Source organism: Hippopotamus amphibius, chromosome 5 (assembly GCF_030028045.1).
Source record: "Hippopotamus amphibius kiboko isolate mHipAmp2 chromosome 5, mHipAmp2.hap2, whole genome shotgun sequence".
Classification (NCBI taxonomy): domain Eukaryota; kingdom Metazoa; phylum Chordata; class Mammalia; order Artiodactyla; family Hippopotamidae; genus Hippopotamus; species Hippopotamus amphibius.
In genome coordinates this window covers 32,568,777-32,587,529 of record NC_080190.1, presented here as the reverse complement: position 1 = coordinate 32,587,529, position 18,753 = coordinate 32,568,777, and the positions used below count along the sequence as shown (strand labels likewise).

The 18,753-nt window shown below is 34.6% G+C and overlaps 1 protein-coding gene across 7 annotated transcripts in view; it reads left to right on the top strand.

Moving 5' to 3' along the window:
- The window catches only part of LCOR (ligand dependent nuclear receptor corepressor), a 130,752-nt gene that overhangs the window by 43,490 nt on the left and 68,509 nt on the right, over window positions 1-18,753 (top strand). For all 7 annotated transcript variants that reach the window (XM_057734418.1, XM_057734419.1, XM_057734417.1 and 4 more), the window contains 2 exons: window positions 14,119-14,184; window positions 14,515-14,594. The gene's annotated coding sequence lies outside the window, so the exon portion shown is untranslated. The remainder of the gene's footprint in view (window positions 1-14,118; window positions 14,185-14,514; window positions 14,595-18,753) is intronic.

Here is an 18,753-nt window from a genome sequence, read left to right as displayed (position 1 = left end):
GATTTGCGAGAAGGACATTTTAGGCAGAAGGAACACCGTGAGGTGAGGGATCAAGATAAACAAAAGCAAGGTGTATTTGAGAAACAGAGAACTTTGAGTGTGCTTGAAGGACATTGGAAGAGGATGTTGAAACGGTTCACTTTAGGAAGGATTTAGAAGCTAGACTTCATAGTTTGGAATTTACTCTGTAGGCATTAGGTAATCATTGAACACTTTTGAGCAGAGAGAAACTATTAAGAATTTATATGTAAAGATGTATATAAATCTGAAGGCTAGCTCAAACTTTAATGTAATTTTAAAATTTCTAAAACATGGCAAAGCTTATTCTAGTGGAGACCAGATTGAAGTTTGATCTTTTGTACTGCCATATGGTAAGGTATGTTGGAGATGTGTTATAAAGTAATGATTTTTTAAGTTTGCAGATTAGATATGTTTAAGGAAGTGTGTTTGGTTTTATCAAATGTGTTTTTAAATTTGCAAATTAGATATGTTTACGGAAATGTGTTTGGTTTGCTTCCTTTCAAAATCATCTCTTGTGTAAGAGATAGGGTGGTGTAATATGCATTTAATTACATGCCGTATACTGTAGTTCAGATCAGCAGTGTTTTTTGAGTCCTTACAAAACCAGCGTAGTTTGCCAGGTGCTGGAAGCATAACCATAAATAAGACCTGATAATATTTTCAGTTTCTTTTTCTTCCTAATTGGTAAACATTGGTATGCTCTAGCATTCAGTCTTCTTCCCTCCTTTCCTTCATATTCTTTTCCTTTATAGTTTATTACAAAATACTGAATGTAGTTCCCTATGCCATACAGTAGGACCTTGTTCATTTATATGTAGTAGTTTGTATCTGCTAACCCAAACTCCTAATTTATCCCTCCCCTACCACCTTTCCCCTTTGGTAACCATAAATTTGCTTTGTGTGTCTGAGTCTATTTCTGTTTTGTAAGTCAGTACATTTGTATCTTTTTTTTGTTTTTTGTTTTTTGTTTTTTAGATTTCACATGTAAGTGATATCACGTGATATTTGTCTTTTACTGTCTGCCTTACTTAATATGATAATCTCTAGTTCCATCCATGTTTCTGCAAATTTCATTCCTTTTTTTAGACAACAGAGAGAACTCTTTATTTTTATTTATTTATTGGCCATGCTGCATGGCATACAGGATCTTGGTTCCCTGACCAGGGATTGAACCCATGCCTCCTGAAGTGGAAGTTCAGAGTCCTAACCACTGGACCACCAAGGAATTCCCCAAATTTCATTCTTTTTTATGTCTGAGTAGTATTCCGTTGTATATATATGCCACATCTTCTTTGTTCATTCATCTGTCAGTAGACATTCAGGTTACTCCCATGTCTTGGCTATTGTAAATAGTGTTGCTGTGCACATTGGGGGGCAGTGCATGTATCTTTTCGAATTAGAGTTTTGTCCAGATATATGCCCAAGAGTGGGATTTCTGGATCACATGGCAACTCTGTTTTTAATTTTTTAAGGAAGCTCCATACTGTTCTCCATAGTGTCTGTACCAGTTTACATTCCCACCAACAGTGTAGGAGGGTTCCCTTTTTTCTACACCGTCTCCAGCATTTATTTGTGGACTTTTTGATGATGGCCATTCTGACCACTGTGAGGTGATACCTCATTGTAGTTTTGATTTGCATTTCTCTAATAATTAGCAGTGTTGAGCATCATTTCATGTGCTTATTGACCATCTGTATGTCTTCTCTGGAGAAATGTCTATTTAGGTCTTCTGCACATTTTTTGATAGGGTTTCTTTTCCTTTTTATCTGTCCTCATTGAGTGGATAAGATCTCATCTAGCTCTAAGGCTTTAAATTCTGTCTGTACTTTGATGATTTCCAGTTTTATATCCCTGATCCCAATGTCGCCTACTTCAGACTCACCTATCCAATGGTTTCCTGTATACATCCACTTTGATTTCCAAGAGACAAGTCAGACTTAATGTGTGCAAAACTGAACTAGGTTTGTCTCTGTCCAACCTCTAGTCTTCTCTTAGAAAGTTACATTACCATTCACCCAGTTCTCAGACCAAAAAAAGCCTAAGTGTCCTTTCCCTCATTCTACATCTAGTGCATCATCAAGGCAGGTTGGTTTAATCTTAAGATATCATCTATATCCTGTCACTATTTTCTACCTCCATCACTGCCACTCCAGTTTAAGCCACCATTTTCTCTTGTCAGGGCAGTTGTAATAATACTCTCCTTATAATACTTTACTCATAATCAGTTATCTGTGCAGCCACCTGATAAACAGTATAAATCTGATAACATTACCGCCACCACTACCCAAATGTAAAACTAGTGGATTTCTATTAAATTCAAACCTCGATCTTTTCAACATAGCCTCCATTATCTTGCTTCTAGAGCTCTGATCGCATCTCTTGTTTTCCGTCTTATTCACTTTACTCAGACCACACCAACTTTCTTGCTGTTTCTCAAATATACCATTTACTGCTTCAGTACTGTTCTCTCTGCTTAAAACATTCCTTTGTCTTGGATATCTACATGGCTTGCTCACTCACTTCATTCAGTGCCCCCAAATTCAGCCTCCTAGAGTCTTTTCCTGACCTCTCTAAAAATTCCCCTCCCTGCTCAGTCTCGCCCCAACATTTTTCAGTGTTATCCATCAGGGTTTTTCAGGGCTTCATTGTTACTCCCCTAGTTGCTGTATTCTTCTTGGACCAGTCCTTCTTTTACTTACCTTCACCACATATCATTCCTTATCATCATCTTTATTTATATCATCTGTCTCCTCTGCCGGAATTAAAGTTCCAAGATACGGACTTTTGTCTGTGTTGTTCACAGCTGCATCTCTAGTGACTAACTCATAGTAGACACTCACTAAATAGAAATAAAATAAATAAATATCTATAGCCCACCAAGGATAAGAGGCTCAGAAACAACAGAACTTTTCAAAAAGGCAAAAGAAGTTGCTGACCTCTCATATAATATTTTTGGTATCTTTGAGAAAATATGTAATGACAAAAGGCTATTATTATGAATTCAGTAATGCTTTTTAAAGAAATAAAGCATTTTGTTCACAGCGAAAAATGCGTTTGGAAAAGTAGTGGCTGTATGTGCAAGCACATTTTTATTTAATTTACAAACAGTGCTCATGTGGATGTACTGACCTTGTAATGACTGAGCTCCTCTAAGGAATTGTGGCCCACAGATTGTGAACTCCTGAGGTAATTGACTTATTCCTAATCAACTTCAGATTTGCATTTAAATGGCTTCTTTTTAGCATAATTACTCTACCCAAGACAGTTTGATTTAACAGAAAAAAAATGAACCAAAACTGCCCTTGGATTTCCAAAGAACTAAATTCATCTGACCTAGTTACTTACTACCTTTGTGATTTTGGTTACTTAACATCTTGGAATCTCATTTATGGCATATTGTATGTAAATATAATTATATGAAATTATTCCAGCAATGTTCCATCTACTCAGTATGTATTCCTTTTCCCTCCTTAATGTATGAATACCACTGTTTTTCAGGACTTCATCTCTCTCAGTTCATTTCTGTCTTTGCTGTGATTACAGTTTTGCACAAAAAAAGTGTCCTGTTGTCTCTGTTCATGGGCCAGCAAAGCAGGCCATTAATTATGTTCTGATTTTAGTTCATGGATGCAGGAACCTTTTTCTATTAGATAGCAATTGCCCTTCTGTTTCATTTACTTCTGTTTCTTTGGGTCTTCAACATGCCAAACATAGAAAATAGAGTCATTGTAAAATCTTAAACCACTTAGGTATATAGAAAGAAACAACAATTAGGAAGGGTGTGATTGTATTCATCCAACAAACACTTAACTGCAGTTAAGAAACAGGCAGGCTGATGTTAAGAAAAAGATGAATAGGCTCCAGTCCATTGTACAAAATCTAGGTGAAATGCCAAAAAATTTTACAAAAATTGAAATATAGTTTACTAGTCACACAACATCAGTGCTGATGAGAATGTTCCTAACTTTGCTTGGGGCTTATGGGCTAAGATAAGGGATGCCTTAAAATTAACTAGATTAAAGGTTTCAGGAGAACATTCTGGGCAGAGGGTTTGCTGTGCTTAAATGGCATGGAGGCATTGACATGTACGTAATGACTTGATAAATCAGTCTGGCCAGAGGATAGCATGTGTAGAAAGAAAAAGGCAGAGCAGACTGAAAAGGTAGTTTGGGACTAGACAGACCCTCAGTGATCCTGCATGCCAGCCAGGAATTTGAAGTCTTCAGTATTGTCAGTGGAAAGCCATCAAAGATTTTTAAAACTGAGAAAAGATGGAAGAAGTTTGGTGGCAGTGTGAAGGATGAATTCTGGTGGACTTGATGACATAGGGGATGTTTTAAATAGTCAGATGAATTAAAGTTGAGATGCTGTTAGTAGCTTGTGTGAAGAAGTGAAAAGCCTGAGCTTTAGAATTACCAGCCTGGTTTTAAACCTAGGTTCTGTGTCTTTGTAGTTGTATGAAAAAAATAGCTGCTTTGATTTTCTATTTTCTTACATGTATTAGGTAGTAATAATACCTGTTTTACAGTGTTCCCCTGAAGATTTATCATAATGGGTTTGAAGTACCTGTTACAGTGCTTGCTTGATACCAGCTAAGGGCTCAATTGTTATCTAGTATTATCAACATGAGTGATATGTACTGTAGTTAGTAAGGTAAGAAATGGTGAAGGCCTGAATTTAGGGGTGGAAAAAAGAGACTAGATTTGGATGGATCTTTGCTAATTAAAAGGAATCGAACTGACTGATCTAGGGGAAGAATGGAATCATGACTGACTGAGATTTGTAATGTGAATGACTTGGGGGAAGGGGTTAGTGATGCCATTTTCCTGGTAAGGAATACAGGAGTCATCACTGGTTGAGATGAAGGAAAAGGAGTAGAATGATTTTGATTTGGATTTTTGGAGGTATTTGGAATATCTTGGTGGTGATATGAAGCAGTCAGTTAGAAATAGGGTCTGGAGCAAGAGGTAAGAGATTGGAGAGTTGTCAGTATATGCATGGTAGCAGAAATGTGTAAATCTTAATGGCAGAGCATATATTTTAAACAGTTCCTCTGTATTCCCACACTGCTGAGCTCTGTATAAAATATTTGATTTGTTCTTGTTATAAGTGTGAGAGTTAGGCTTTGTATATAGAAAAGATAATGCATAGTTACTTTGGTTTCTAATTTAATGTTCACTTTATTTAAATTTATAAATTTAAAACCTCATTCTCCTAAAATATAGATCTTACTCCAAACTAATTTTAACACTTATGGTAAGTATTTTAGTTAACTCTTAAAACATTTTAATCTAAAACTATAAATTTAAAAATTTATATTTTCTCTTTAAATGTTGATTTAGCAAGACCTTCATACTTTGAAAAAATCTTATAAATGTAATGTAAACTTATAAGTGTGATTATTCTTAAGTTGTGTGAGTATTCTAATACAGTATACAAACTTAATAAGATTTCAGCCTACAACCAGGCCTAAATCAGCTATTCAGGTCTACATTTCAAATTAAAATTCCAAAGCTGGCTCTCTAACAGGCCAAATTTTCTTAAAACATTATAAATATTTACCAAATATGCATACTTATTTTAACAGCTTTATTGACATATAATTCATACACCTTACAATTCACCCATTATAAGTATACAATTCACTGATTTTTATTATATTTACAAAATTGTACAGCCATCACCAAAATCTTATGTTAGAATAAATCCATCACCTTGGAAAGAAATGTGTTGTCCTTTTTTCAGTCATTCCCATTTTCACTCCCAGCCCTAGGAAATCACTACTTTCTATTGCTGTAGATTTGTCTTTTCTGGACATTTCATATAAATGGGATCATATAGTATGTGATCTTTTATTTCTGGCCTTTTTCACTTAGCATAATGTTTTGAAGTTCATTCATCCTAATTGTAATAATATTCCATTATATGGATATACCACATTTTATTTATCCTAGATTATTTCTTAGTACAAAATAATCAAGGTTTAATTCTCTTAAATCACTCCTATACTTTGTTTAAAAAAAAAAGAGGAAAACTTGAAAATAAGTGAACTAAGCTTCTGTCATAAATTAGAAGAAGAACAGCAGAATAAACCCAAAGAAAATAGATAATGAAACTTAGAGTGAAAATTAATGAACTGGAAACTTAGAGAAGATCAAGAAAAGTCAGGAGTGAATTGGGAGGAGGGGACTAACAAAGCCTGGTAAGATTTAAAATTATTTATTTATCTATTTATTTATCTTATTGGCCGTGTTGGATCTTTTTTGCTGTGCACGGGCTTTCTCTAGTTGCAGTGAGTGAGGTCTACTCTTCGTTGTGGTGTGTGGGCTCCTCATTGCCGCGGCTTCTCTTGTTGTGGAGCACAGGCTCCAGGCGCATGGGCTTCAGTAGTTGCAGCACATGGGCTCAATAGTTGTGGCTCACGGGCTCTAAAGCGTAGGCTCAATAGTTGTGGCGCACGGGCTTAGTTGCTCCGCAGCATGTGGGGTCTTCCTGGAGCAGGGATCGAACCCTTGTCCCCTGCATTGGCAGGCGGATTTTCAACCACTGCACCACCTAGGAAGCCCAAGCCTGGTAAGATTGATCAAGGAATAAAAGACATAAATAAATATAATTACAAAAATGAAGACTACAGATGAAGAGATTTAAAAGATAAGGGATTTATAGCAGCATTATTTTACAGTAGGCAAAAGGTAGAAGCAACTTGTGTCCGTTGATGTATGAATGGATGAACAGAATATGATCTATGTATCAGTGGAGTATTGTTCAGCCTTAAAAGGACAGAAATCATGTCACATGCTGCAGGATGGATGAACCAGGAGGATATTATGCTAAAATGAAGTAAGCCCGTCACTAAATGTGAAATAGGTACTCTGTTATTCCACTTAGGAGGTACTTGCAGTAGTCACATTTGTACAGACAAAAAGTAGAATGGTGGTTGGCAGGACTGCAAGTAGAAAGAAATAGAGAGTTACTGTTTAATGGGTATAGAGTTTCAGTTTTGCAAGATGAAAGAAGTACTGGAGATGGATGATGGTGCAAACAGTGTTAAATATATGCAATGGTAAAGTTAAAAATCATTAAAATTGTAAATTTTATATTATGTATATTTTATCACAACTTTAAAATAGATAAGGAAAAATACTATCAACCACATGCCAATAATTTTGAAATTAAAGAAAAATATAACTTACCAAAAACTGACTCAAGAAGAAATAAAAAGCATGAATTGTTCTATAACTAAGTAAATTTAATAGTTAAAAACTGTTCTATCAAAGAGAATAAGCTCAGAATGCTTTAAATTTGAGTTCTTCCCAACTCTTAAGCAAGAAAGCATCGCAATTTTCTGTCACCTTTTCCAGAAAGTAGGACAAAAGGAAATATATCTCGATTCTTTGTAGGAGGACAGTTGCCAAACCCAAACATATGTGAGAAAAAAAAGTTATAGGTCAATTTCACTCATGAGATAGATTAGCCCTTTATTTTTATTTTTTTAATGACTTTTTTTTAAATTTTATTTTATTTTATTTTGGCTGCATTGGGTCTTTGTTACTGTGCTCGGGCTTTCTCTAGTTGTGGCAAGCAGGGGCTACTCTTCATTGCAGTGCATGGGCTTCTTGTTGCTGTGGCTCCTCTTGCTGCAGAGTACGGGCTCTGGGTGCATGGGCTTCAGTAGTTGTGGCGCATGGCCTTAGTTGCTCTGCGGCATGTGGGATCTTCCTGGACCAGGGCTCAAACCTGTGTCCCCTGCACTGGCAGGTGGATTCTTAACCACTGTGCTACCAGAGAAGCCCTAGCCCTTTAGTAATAGAAAAATTTTTCACTTTTTTATGTTTTTTTTAAAAAATTTATTGGAGTATAGTTGATTTACAGCATTTTGTTAGTTTCATTTTGTTAGTTTGCAGCAAAGTGAATCAGTTATACGGATCTGTATATCCACATTTTTTTTTTTCTTCTTTTTTTGGTTCTTTTCCCATTTAGGCAATTACAGAGTGCTGCATAGAGTTCCCTGTGCTATACAGTAGGTTCTTATTAGTTATCTATGTTTTATGCTTTTATCTTTGAATAATTTTTTTTCTGATTGTTATTGCCATCTTTATTGCTTTCTGTTCGTTTTCCTTGCCTTTTTTTTACATTTTTCTCTTATCTGTGCCTCCCTCTTTAGTTTCACTATATCTATGTCACTTTGAGTCTGTTATGAACTGCATATTGCTGTGCCCTACTTGACACTTTTTTCCTCTTTTACTTAGTTGATTCAGTTGATTAACGTTTATTGTAACATGTACATACTTGATATTCCTGAAATTATTTTTTGTGTTTCTTGTTTAGCATGCTCACTTTTTGTTTAATTTTTAATTTTATTTACTTTTATAGTTGATCTTTTTTTGTTCTTTATTTCCTCTGGTGATTGGAAATTCTTCAGGTTTATCCATACATTTTAAGCAAATTTATTTTAAACCTACATTTTCTTATCAACATCAAAGAATAATGACTTATAAATTGCTCACTCATCCCACATGCACATTTGATCTTACATACTTTACTTAAGTGTATTTTACTTTCCCTTCTTCACCCAAGATTGTATGGTAATAGTTGGGATATTATTCCTAAATCATTAATTAAAAAAATTATATTGTGTTTATCTATTTAAAGAATCCTTTCTTATCTGTTATATTAAACTGAACACCCCCCCGCATGTTAGTAACAACTGTTTATACTTAACTATTTGTTTTACTGGTATATTGCTTAACATTATTTTTTATATAAACAGTGTTTTCCATTTTTAGGAGGTCTTTGTTCTGAAATTTTTTTTTTATTCAGCTACTTTAAATAACTGTTACTAGTCCCCAGAGTAAATGGCTATCCTACTTTCCAAATCAGAACATATCTAGTAATTGCTTTATTTTACTCATATCTGTGAATAACAGATTGGCTAAAAAAAAGTGGGGTTTTTTTACCCCAAGAATTTTTTAAACATTGGTTTTTAGCATTTACTTTTACTGATGAAATGACTGTCATTCTAAATCTCATTCCTCTTATTTTATATAAAATTAAGTAAAAATTTCCCCTTATTTGGAGCTTTTAAACTTTTATTTTTGAAATCCAGTTATTCTGCCAGGAGAGTTGTACATGTATATACACTTTTTTTTCCCTTGACTATTCTGCCCCAGTATCCTCGGAGCACATTAAATATGAAGACTCAAGACACGGCATTCCACATTAGGAAGTTTTTTTTTTTCTCCTTCTCCTCCTCCCCCTTCACCCTACCTCCATTTCTTAATCTTAATTTTTAAAAAGTTATATTCTTTGCTCTTTCTTGTTCTGGAAATCCTATTTCACAGATATTGAATGTCCTGGCCTCCTCCTCATCTCTGATCTTTTTCACATGATTTCTAGGTCTTCAGATTTACTATGCATTATGAGGACATTTCTTAAATTGGTTTTTTAAATCACTAATTTGATGTGTATTTTTCTACTTAATACCTCTGTTTGATTATTTTGGCGGTTTTGTTTTTCTTTTTTCCCCTCTCCAAATACATACTCTCCACTCGTTTTCCAGAACAGCTTGTTTTTTGTTTTAAATGTTATTCTTGCCTGATTTTGATAGAAATGTTATTTATCATTTTTCTTCAACTTATGGTGTTTTTCTTCATTAATTCTGTTTCAGTTTGGGCTATTAGTTTTGACTAGGTTATTGTTTGTCTTCAGTATGTCTGGTCAGGTTTTTTTCATCAATTCTTGTGCTGGATAATTCTCAGGGTGATAAGTGAGCCAGCAAATGGGCTCCTCACAGAGCATGGGCCGGGAGCAGATGCTCAGAGAGAGAGGAAGAACTCTTAATGAGTGTAGTTGTCCAGCAGGGGTGGATTGCCTAGAGTAATGAGAAGAGGAGCCTGGTTTTTGCTCATTACCTGTAGAAGTTCATCCAGACTTCTTTGGTTGTATGACACACTGAAATAGCTGGAACATCAATAAGAAGGGATTAATTACCTTATATTCCTTTGGATTGAATATAAAAGATTGTGTAATCTGGTGCTCTTTAATTATTCATTTTGGCACTCACTTGTAAGGAAGTGTGGTATTCGCAAGTTAAAACTGAGTTTTAAGCAAAGAACTCCAGATACTATCAGTCTCCTCTTTGTTCATTAAGATATTATTTGGTGATTGTTACCAGCCAGCAGCTTTGAACTGATATTTTATAAAATAATAATACTCTGTTGAAGACTGAGCTCTTTTGTACCCGGCACCAAGTTTTGCAAGCTATCCAAGGGACCTTGATGTGATAATTGTAATTTTCTGATATGCTCCTAGTTTTCCTTCAGCCCCACTTTGTCTCTTAGACTGATAATCTCTGTACTGTTATCTCAGAGATGTTCCCAAGACTCATGAACCTTTTTTTCATTCCATCTATAATATTTTTCTTTATTTCAAAAGTACAGGCTGTTGCTTACCTTAGTTAGCTGTATATTTGATAGGTTCTTATCTTGTTACTTTTCATAACCTGCTTTTCCCATTTTGGTTAGAAATAGTGTAGAGATTATGATTTAGATTGAAGAGGGTACTGTGTGAGAAATTTTAATCCTTTGTCTTTTGCTTTTGAGCAGTAGGTTATTAAAATCAGAAACTAAAAACCAGGCACATAGAGCTCTAGTATAAGAGGAACATTGTGGGCAACAGAAAGACCTTCCTTCCTAGCCTTCTTGGAGCATTAAATCTCCTTGAGGAGAAAAGATATAAACATATGGAAAGAAAAACAAAAGCAGGGTTTACATACCTATGACAAATTTTATATTACAGAATACTTACATAGACAGTGCTTTCATTGTGAAAAAATGAGAAAACATAAGGCAGTTGGCATTTATTTAAAAGGGGGGGAATGATATGTGAATTCTGAGAATGAGAAAACTGGAAACACAGGCTCCGTGAGGGCAGGCACCATGTCTGTTCACCATTGCCTGCCTTCTCAGTGCCTGCCACTGTCACTGATGAGTGGTAGGCTTTCAGTTAATGTATGTTGGATAAGTGAATATCTGTTTGTTGAACAAACTGAAGAATGCCTTGAAGGAGATGATTTATTTGGGCAGAGGTGAAACAAAAAGGCTTGAGAAAATATTAGACGGTAGAAATGACAGATGACTGAACACAGAATACCAGCCTGGCTGCAACTGTGACAACGAACAGGAAAGTTCTGAGAAATAAGGCTGTCAGTGGTAGGTTAGGGTCAAATTATAAATAGTTTTGATTGCTGGACTTAGGAATTTCGGATTTGTGTTTTAAACAAAGTGGGGTTTTTCTGAACAGGTGATCACATCGTTAAAGTAGTGTTTTAGGAATACAATCTGAGCACGCAGTGATTGTCTTCAGGTTGCAATGAGAACAAGATTGGAGACCAGCTTTGATTCCAGTTGCAGTGTTGGATAGGAATTCTTTGGCCAGTAGTCATGCTCAATAAAATTATTAATATTTCTTTACGTGTAATAATATATTACATACAGGTGCTTTTTAAGCCCTGGTGATTGAACAGAATGACATAGCTGTCTTTTTCATTATTTATTTAATTTTCCATGGCATTTTGTTATTGATCTTCATGGCTTTTCTGTGAGATCATGGTATAAATTTTGAATACATTTGTTCTTATTTGCCTTTTGTTAATGTCAAGCATAGCACGAGACATTCCTTGTTGCTATGCAACTGCTAAATTCAATATTTAATATTAATAAAACTGAGTGGCATTAAATTCAGTTAACAGAGGGTAGCAAAATATGACTTAATATCTGATCAGTATTTGTATGGTTTAATGTATTGTTGCAGACATGAGCAAAAGAGAAGTGACTTGTTTACAGTTACTGTTTTGATCAAAATTAGTTGTAATTAAATCTTTGCATTTATGACCACATTTTTTTCTTGTTTGATTCTTTTTGATCTTGCCCTTTCACTGCTCTTTGATAATGTGATTCAGTTTTTGTTAATGTTTGTGTGTTAATTGATGAAGTTCTCTGTTATTCTTTCTGATTCTATTATCGTCTGTAATTTTTAAGATTTTATCTCCCAAGGCTTTTGCTTTTTTCTTTCCTAGTATTATTTTTTACTGTATTTTCATTTTTCCTCTTTAAGAATTTATGCTAAGCATGCACATTTAGAATTTGTTATAATTTCATATAAACCCAGGTGAAAGCATATTAGATTTGCTCTTCAGAATAAGGGCCACCTGTAATCCCCTTTAGTTATTTGCAGTGTGTACTTGGTACTTGCCAGATATTGAAACACTTTCATTAATATTTGTGAAGTCAGAAATCCATTTGGGGGGTAAGAGAGCTTTAGAGGCAGCTATAGGATTTTTTTTTTTTTTTCATGTTAGTTTTGGAAATATCTAGTTTGCAGGCTCAAGTTAGGCAGTATCTAGCAGTTTCTTCTCATTCCCTCATCACCGCCTCCTCACCCTCAAAATCCTTAGCACAACACTTTCTCCTCCCTAGTGTAGAGAAGAGAGGACATAGTAATTTAGTGGACAGTGTTTTAATTATACTGGGCAAATAATAAACAGGATAGGTACCTCCCATTTACTTGAATGGGTAGTTTGGTTTTGCTGATGTCCTTGGAATAATTTTGATGGGAAGAATGAAGGAGAGTTGAAAAACAATTAATCCTTAATGATAAATGAAAAATCTAGAATTTAGAAATCATGAAAATAGTTTAGAAAAATCAACTCTCTAACTACCATGTAGATGATACAAACTCTAGGGATTACCCTATTGAAAATACTAAGGACAAAGAAATCCCTTAAGTTACATTGTTACTCTTACATATATAAAGTACTGTTTCTAGGGATCATCTTTTCTACTCCCTTACCTTCCAAACCCTTTATGGTGATTGTATTTGTGATTAGGAAATGTCCGTTTGTGGACCTCATGCATCCACCTGGCTATAGTATTTTAAATTAGTGGTTCCTTCACTTATGAACATGAGTACTTTTTTAACAATTAAAAAAAATTTTAAACCCTTAGGTGATATAGATTATGTGACAAAATACATAGTGCCCCAGACTACTAGGAATTCAGTAACACTTTATATATTTTCTTAATTACAATAATATTTCTATGCACTTGAAAAGCTTTATGTACACTGAATGCACAAGACCTGTTAATTCTTTCTAAAGGTCTTGCTTAAAGGATATGGATTCCTGGACCTCTTATAATTATTTGAACTCCAAATGAGGTCCATGATACATAGTTTGGGAGCTGCTACACTGATGAATTATTTGTTATGTTGTATAAAGGTACAGTTTGATTCTCTTTTGCATTTTCCTCCTTACTCTTAATAACCGGTAGAAAACAGCAAGATGGCAAAGATATTTTTACATTGTTTCTCACTGAATTAATCAGCAATATTTGAGGTAATAAATTAGAAAAGTTTTTTTGTTTTCATTTTCTGCTTTATACTGATAGAAAGTGATAATAGTTTAAATATCTATGTACAGGTATATTTGAATTCTCTCTGCGCATTCATAAAGGAACCAGTGAGTAGTTATTGTCACAGTGTGAACTAATTACGGAAGTCTTTTTCTTTTATAATATTAAAACAGGTTGTGTGTGTGAGAGAGAGAGATACAGAGGTTGTTTTCAGTGAGGATTTTCCTTCTTAAAAAACTGTTAGATTGAAGAATCTATTATCTCAGTTCATATTCAGAAACATGCTATTTAGATTAACCCAGCACATTGTAGAAATTTTGAAGCAGTTTGACTCTTTCATTGGGGAAGGTGCTTTTTAAAATGAAGTTTGGAAGTTTATGTAAAGAGGTATTTGGAATTTTTTAAGATAGTAAAAGATCTCATGAATTTCCCTTCCTTCATTGGTTATTTGTACTGTTATTTTATATTGTCTTTGAATGAGCTCTGAATTTGTATTGAGTGTTAATCATTGACAAAAATGCAAATTCTCCTTTTAGATTGGTCATTGACATTCTCCTTAGCATCCCGTCAGTAATAATCTGGGGGTCCTTGAGAATTGGAAGAAAACACCATCGTTTTTTCATGCAACAAGGTTAAAATTACTGTAGGGAATATTATTGTAATAATGGATTTTTTTTCATCCTTTCAGGGTTTGAAAGTATTCTTGAAGGGCTGTTTGGACCTGCATTATTAAAAGATCTCAGTTTATTTAAAGGTATTCAAAATCTTTTTTTGGTATTTCAAATTCTTCCTGGTGACATAAATGATACCTTGGTGACTTAAGCCCCAGTCTCCTCCTCCTTTTTATTCAGTTTTGTGGGGGTTGAAGCTATATCCATGTAAGCATCTTTTTGTGTGTAGTTGATAATGCAGATATATGTATGAATAAGGTATAGTGAGCAATTATTGCAAATAAGGAATCTGTCTACTACTTAGTGAGGGGTTTTTTGTTGTTGTTAAATAATATTTTTGAAATTAGTTTCTCATTTGTTTCCTGAAAAATCCTCTTGTGACTGTTAATTTGTTGTTCCTACTGTTTTTGCAGACTGTGAACCCGAAAGCATTTCTGATTGGACTTTTGATGAAAATTGTCTGTTCTGTTGCTTGAGAAGAGATAAAGTAAAGGTAACCAAGAAACTCGTGAAACTTGTCTAATGTGGTATTTTACCGTTTTTATTTTTCCAAAATTTGGTCACTTTGAGGATTTTTAGGAGTACAGATTCCATATTTATTCATAAAGAATTTGATAGTAGCTCGGTTTTGCAATTTAGAATGTTTCTAGTCTGTTGATTAGCCTATTGAGAAATCTGTATCCCAAGATGCATTGCTCTATTTATTTAGTTCACTAAGCAGAATAATTAACTAGGTCTCAAACTGTTGTGTTTATTTTAAATATGAAATGTATGCTAATTCACGTAATGGGAGTCATTTGTACAGTAACATGAATCTGGATCAAGTAGTTATTAATTCTTGTAGATTTATGATGGACTGTGGTTTATGCTCTAGTATGTTTCCTCGTAATATTTGAGCATGGATGCTGTCTGTGTTCAGTTGTAGAAATTGGCTGTACCTTTGGGTTTCTGTTGTTTTATTGCTTTGTGTTAAGCATAAAAAGAATTTTGCTTTAGAAACATTTCAATTGTTGGAAACATTTATTAATAATGGTTTACTGTCTTATGTTTATTTTTATGGTATTTCTGTTCCCTGCTTTAAGGTTTTCGAAACATTTTTAATTCCTTCCTCTCCCTTGTACACTTCTAACTTTGAATCATTGACCAGGTTCTATCAGTTCTTCCTCATATTGAATTTCGTTCTTTTTCTTTCCACAATCATCACCATAGTTCAGACCAGTAGCATTATTTCTGGACTATTAAAATAATAAGGTTGGTGTCTTTTAGTTTTCTTCAGTGTGTTAAACACTGCTACATGGTTAAACCCCTCTCCCTACCTCCGCCTGACCCTCACCCCTCAAATGGTGTGGAAATGTTACCCTGTACTCAGTCTCCAGTGACTTTACACAGTTGTCTTTGGGATACATTAGCCTGAAGCTCAGTGTCTCAGAACCCTCCACGGTTCAATCCACTTCTGTTTCTAATGCTACCCCACTTGTCCTCTATACAAAACTGGTCTGATCAATTGTATCAGACAACATGCTTTTAACATTTGGACTACAGCATTGCATACCCGTTGTTCTTTATAGCTTGAAATTCCCCTTGCTCTTACTCTTCCCTTAACTCCCCTTTCTTATTAATGGTATACTTCTGCTCTTATTGCTGTTTCAACCCTTCACACTGTTGTAGTAAATATTATACCAATTATTCATTTGTCAATTAATATTCTGCATTTTGTTGTTTATCCTTTTCTGTGTTTGAATCTTGTGTTCCTGACTACATTGTCAAGCTCTGAAGACCGTGAACCGTGACATATGCTTCTTTGTACCCCTGCATGTGACCACTCTACCATTATTTACCATTGTTGGAAAGTTGCTTTAAAATCAAAGCCAGTTTAAGAGCTTCTTAATGTTCTTCTTTTGTGGCATCTTTTTCTTGCTTAAGTGCATGAAAAAGTTGTTGCTGTTACTATCCAGGATGGTCTGTTTTTATTGAATTAATGAGTAAAGTGTTTTGAAATTTATTGTGGTTTGAAAAAGACCAGGAAATTAAGCAGCTACCAATGAAGTTCATCATTTTAAACTGTGTGTCTTTGTGTGTGTGTGTGCGCACGCAGGCGCATACATGTTGTGACTGTTTATTGAATGAACAAGTTATTTAATAGGCATTTTGGTAGCATAGAAGGAGCCAACAATTAATTGCCTTTTTTTTCAGAATAGGATTGGGATGAAAGCCTTTCTACATTCAATAATTGAGTACAGTATATTCTTGTAATATGATTGTTTTCCATTGCTATATGAGGATAAAATATTGCATAAATATTTTTAGGAGAAAATACAGAAATAGCAAAGCATGCAACCATGTAGTATTTAACCACGTAGCAGCTGTTCTTACTGTTTGTAGTTCTGTTTTTTTTGTTTTGTTTTGTTTTTTTTAATTTGTTGACTGCCTGGGGTCTTTGTTGCTGCGTGCGGGCTTTCTCTAGTTGTAGTGAATGGGGGGCTACTCTTCATTGAGATGTGAGGGCTTCTCATTGCAGTGGCTTCTCTTGTTGTGGAGCTTCGACTCTAGGCATGGGCTTATTTGCTCCATGGCATGTGGAATCTTCCTGGACCAGGGCTCGAACCTGTGTCCCCTGCATTGGCAGACTGATTCTTAACCATTGCGCCACCAGGGAAATCCTATAGTTCTATAATTTTTAGTTAGTATTCTAATTAGAAAGAATATTTCCATTTGAAAGCCCAGCTAGATCTGGGAAAGCTGGTTTTCTCCATTAGACATTTCACTACCTGTCTTTGGCATTTATTTTTTTCAGAGACAGCCATAGTGTCTGTGGTAAATAGGAAGAGAGAGCCTAGAAAATACAACTTATCAGGTATATAGCTTTAATTGTGTTAGATTTAAAGTGATTGTGTTGAAACTCTTTGCAGGCACTTGGAGCATCTTATCTGAAAAGGACTGGAATCTGGAAATTAAATGTATCCACTGGCTGACTTAAGATTCCAAAAATGAAAGAAATATGTGGAGAGAGGTAACAGCCAAGAGATGGCAGTGTAGAGCACAATAATGAAATCTTGAGTTGAGATTGGCTTGGCAAGATGTCTAGGTAATGTTTGGACAAGCTGTTGGAAGTATCGGTCTGATATTTGGGAATAAGATGAAGGTTATGCATATTTTTTAGTTAATTGGAGTTTCATTGGATACTGACTGTTAGAATGGATAAAGTAAATACATTATTTATATTTACTTTTTAAAATATATAGGTGAAAAATATGAAGTTGCCTCTTTGGAAAATATAACAGATTCACCTAAATATTAGTAAAACAATTGTTCATCTACACTTCAGCGGTTAGAAAATATAATTTGTGAGAGAAAGACAACTAACATTTTTTTGAGCATCTACTATATGTCATTTACTTTTATTTGTTCCCATTTAATCCTTACAACAACCCTATAAAGTTGGTTAGAGACATCCCAGTTTTACAAATAAAGACATGAAAAGGGTCACAGAGACTAAGTTATGGGCAAAGTCACATAGCTGGGATTTGATTCATGTTTTTAGAATTCATGCATTTTGATAACAAAACTAGAAACATGAACATGGAAAGTGGTAGAGTAAGAATTAAGTAGCACTTGAAATTACTCAGTTTGAAAGAGGGAGAGAATAAGAGTATAAATGGGCATGAATATATTTGAAATAGCCAATCTCAGATGTGCTTGGAGTCTGTTAATGAGTGATGGCCTGCCTGCCCTGCTTGGTTTCTTCTTTTCTTCCCTTTCAGTTTGTTGGGCATATAGTAGACACTCTAAAATATTTACTAAGTGAGTAACTAAGAAGAAGTCAGTATGCTTAATAAAGTTGGAAAAGTATAATATTAATGGCTGTTTTGAGTGCTTACATGGGCCAAACATATATACAAAGTTCTCTGTGTGTTATTCACTCATGAGGTTTTTTACTTTTTGTTTCTTTTTGAAATAATTTTAGACATATAAAAAAGTTGCAAAAATAATAAGAATTCCTCTATACCCTTTACCCAGGTTTTCCAAATGTTAACATCTTATGTAACCACAGTACAGTTATAAAAATAAGGAAATTAACACTGATACAATACTATAATCTGCAAACCTTTCAAAATTCACCAGTTACCCCAATAATGTCATTTTTTCTATTCCAGGAGCCAGTCTAGGATCACACTTTCTATTTAGTTGCCATGTCTCCTTAGTCTCCTTTAGTATGGAATATGTTCTCAGTTTTTCTTTGCCTTTCATAACATTGACACTTTTGAAAAATGCTGGCAAGTTGATTTGTAGAATGTCCCTCAGTTTGTTTGTCTGATAATTCCTCATGGTTGAATTCATGGTTGAATTTTTGGAAAGAATTCTATAGAATTGTTGTTGTGTCATCCCGAGTGCACCATATTGGGAAGCACATGGTGATGTTTACTTCGATCATTTGGTTGAGATGGTATCTGTGAGTCTTCTCTACTTTAAGGTTTCTATTTTTTTCCCTTTTGTACTTAATAGGTATCTTGTGGAGACATCCTTTGAGATTTTGTAAATATCTTTCTCTCATCATACATTAATTTTAGCATCAGTTGATGAATCTTGCCTGAAAAAATTACTACTGTGGTGTTTACCAGATGATGATTTTCTATTTCTATTATTTCTTCAAC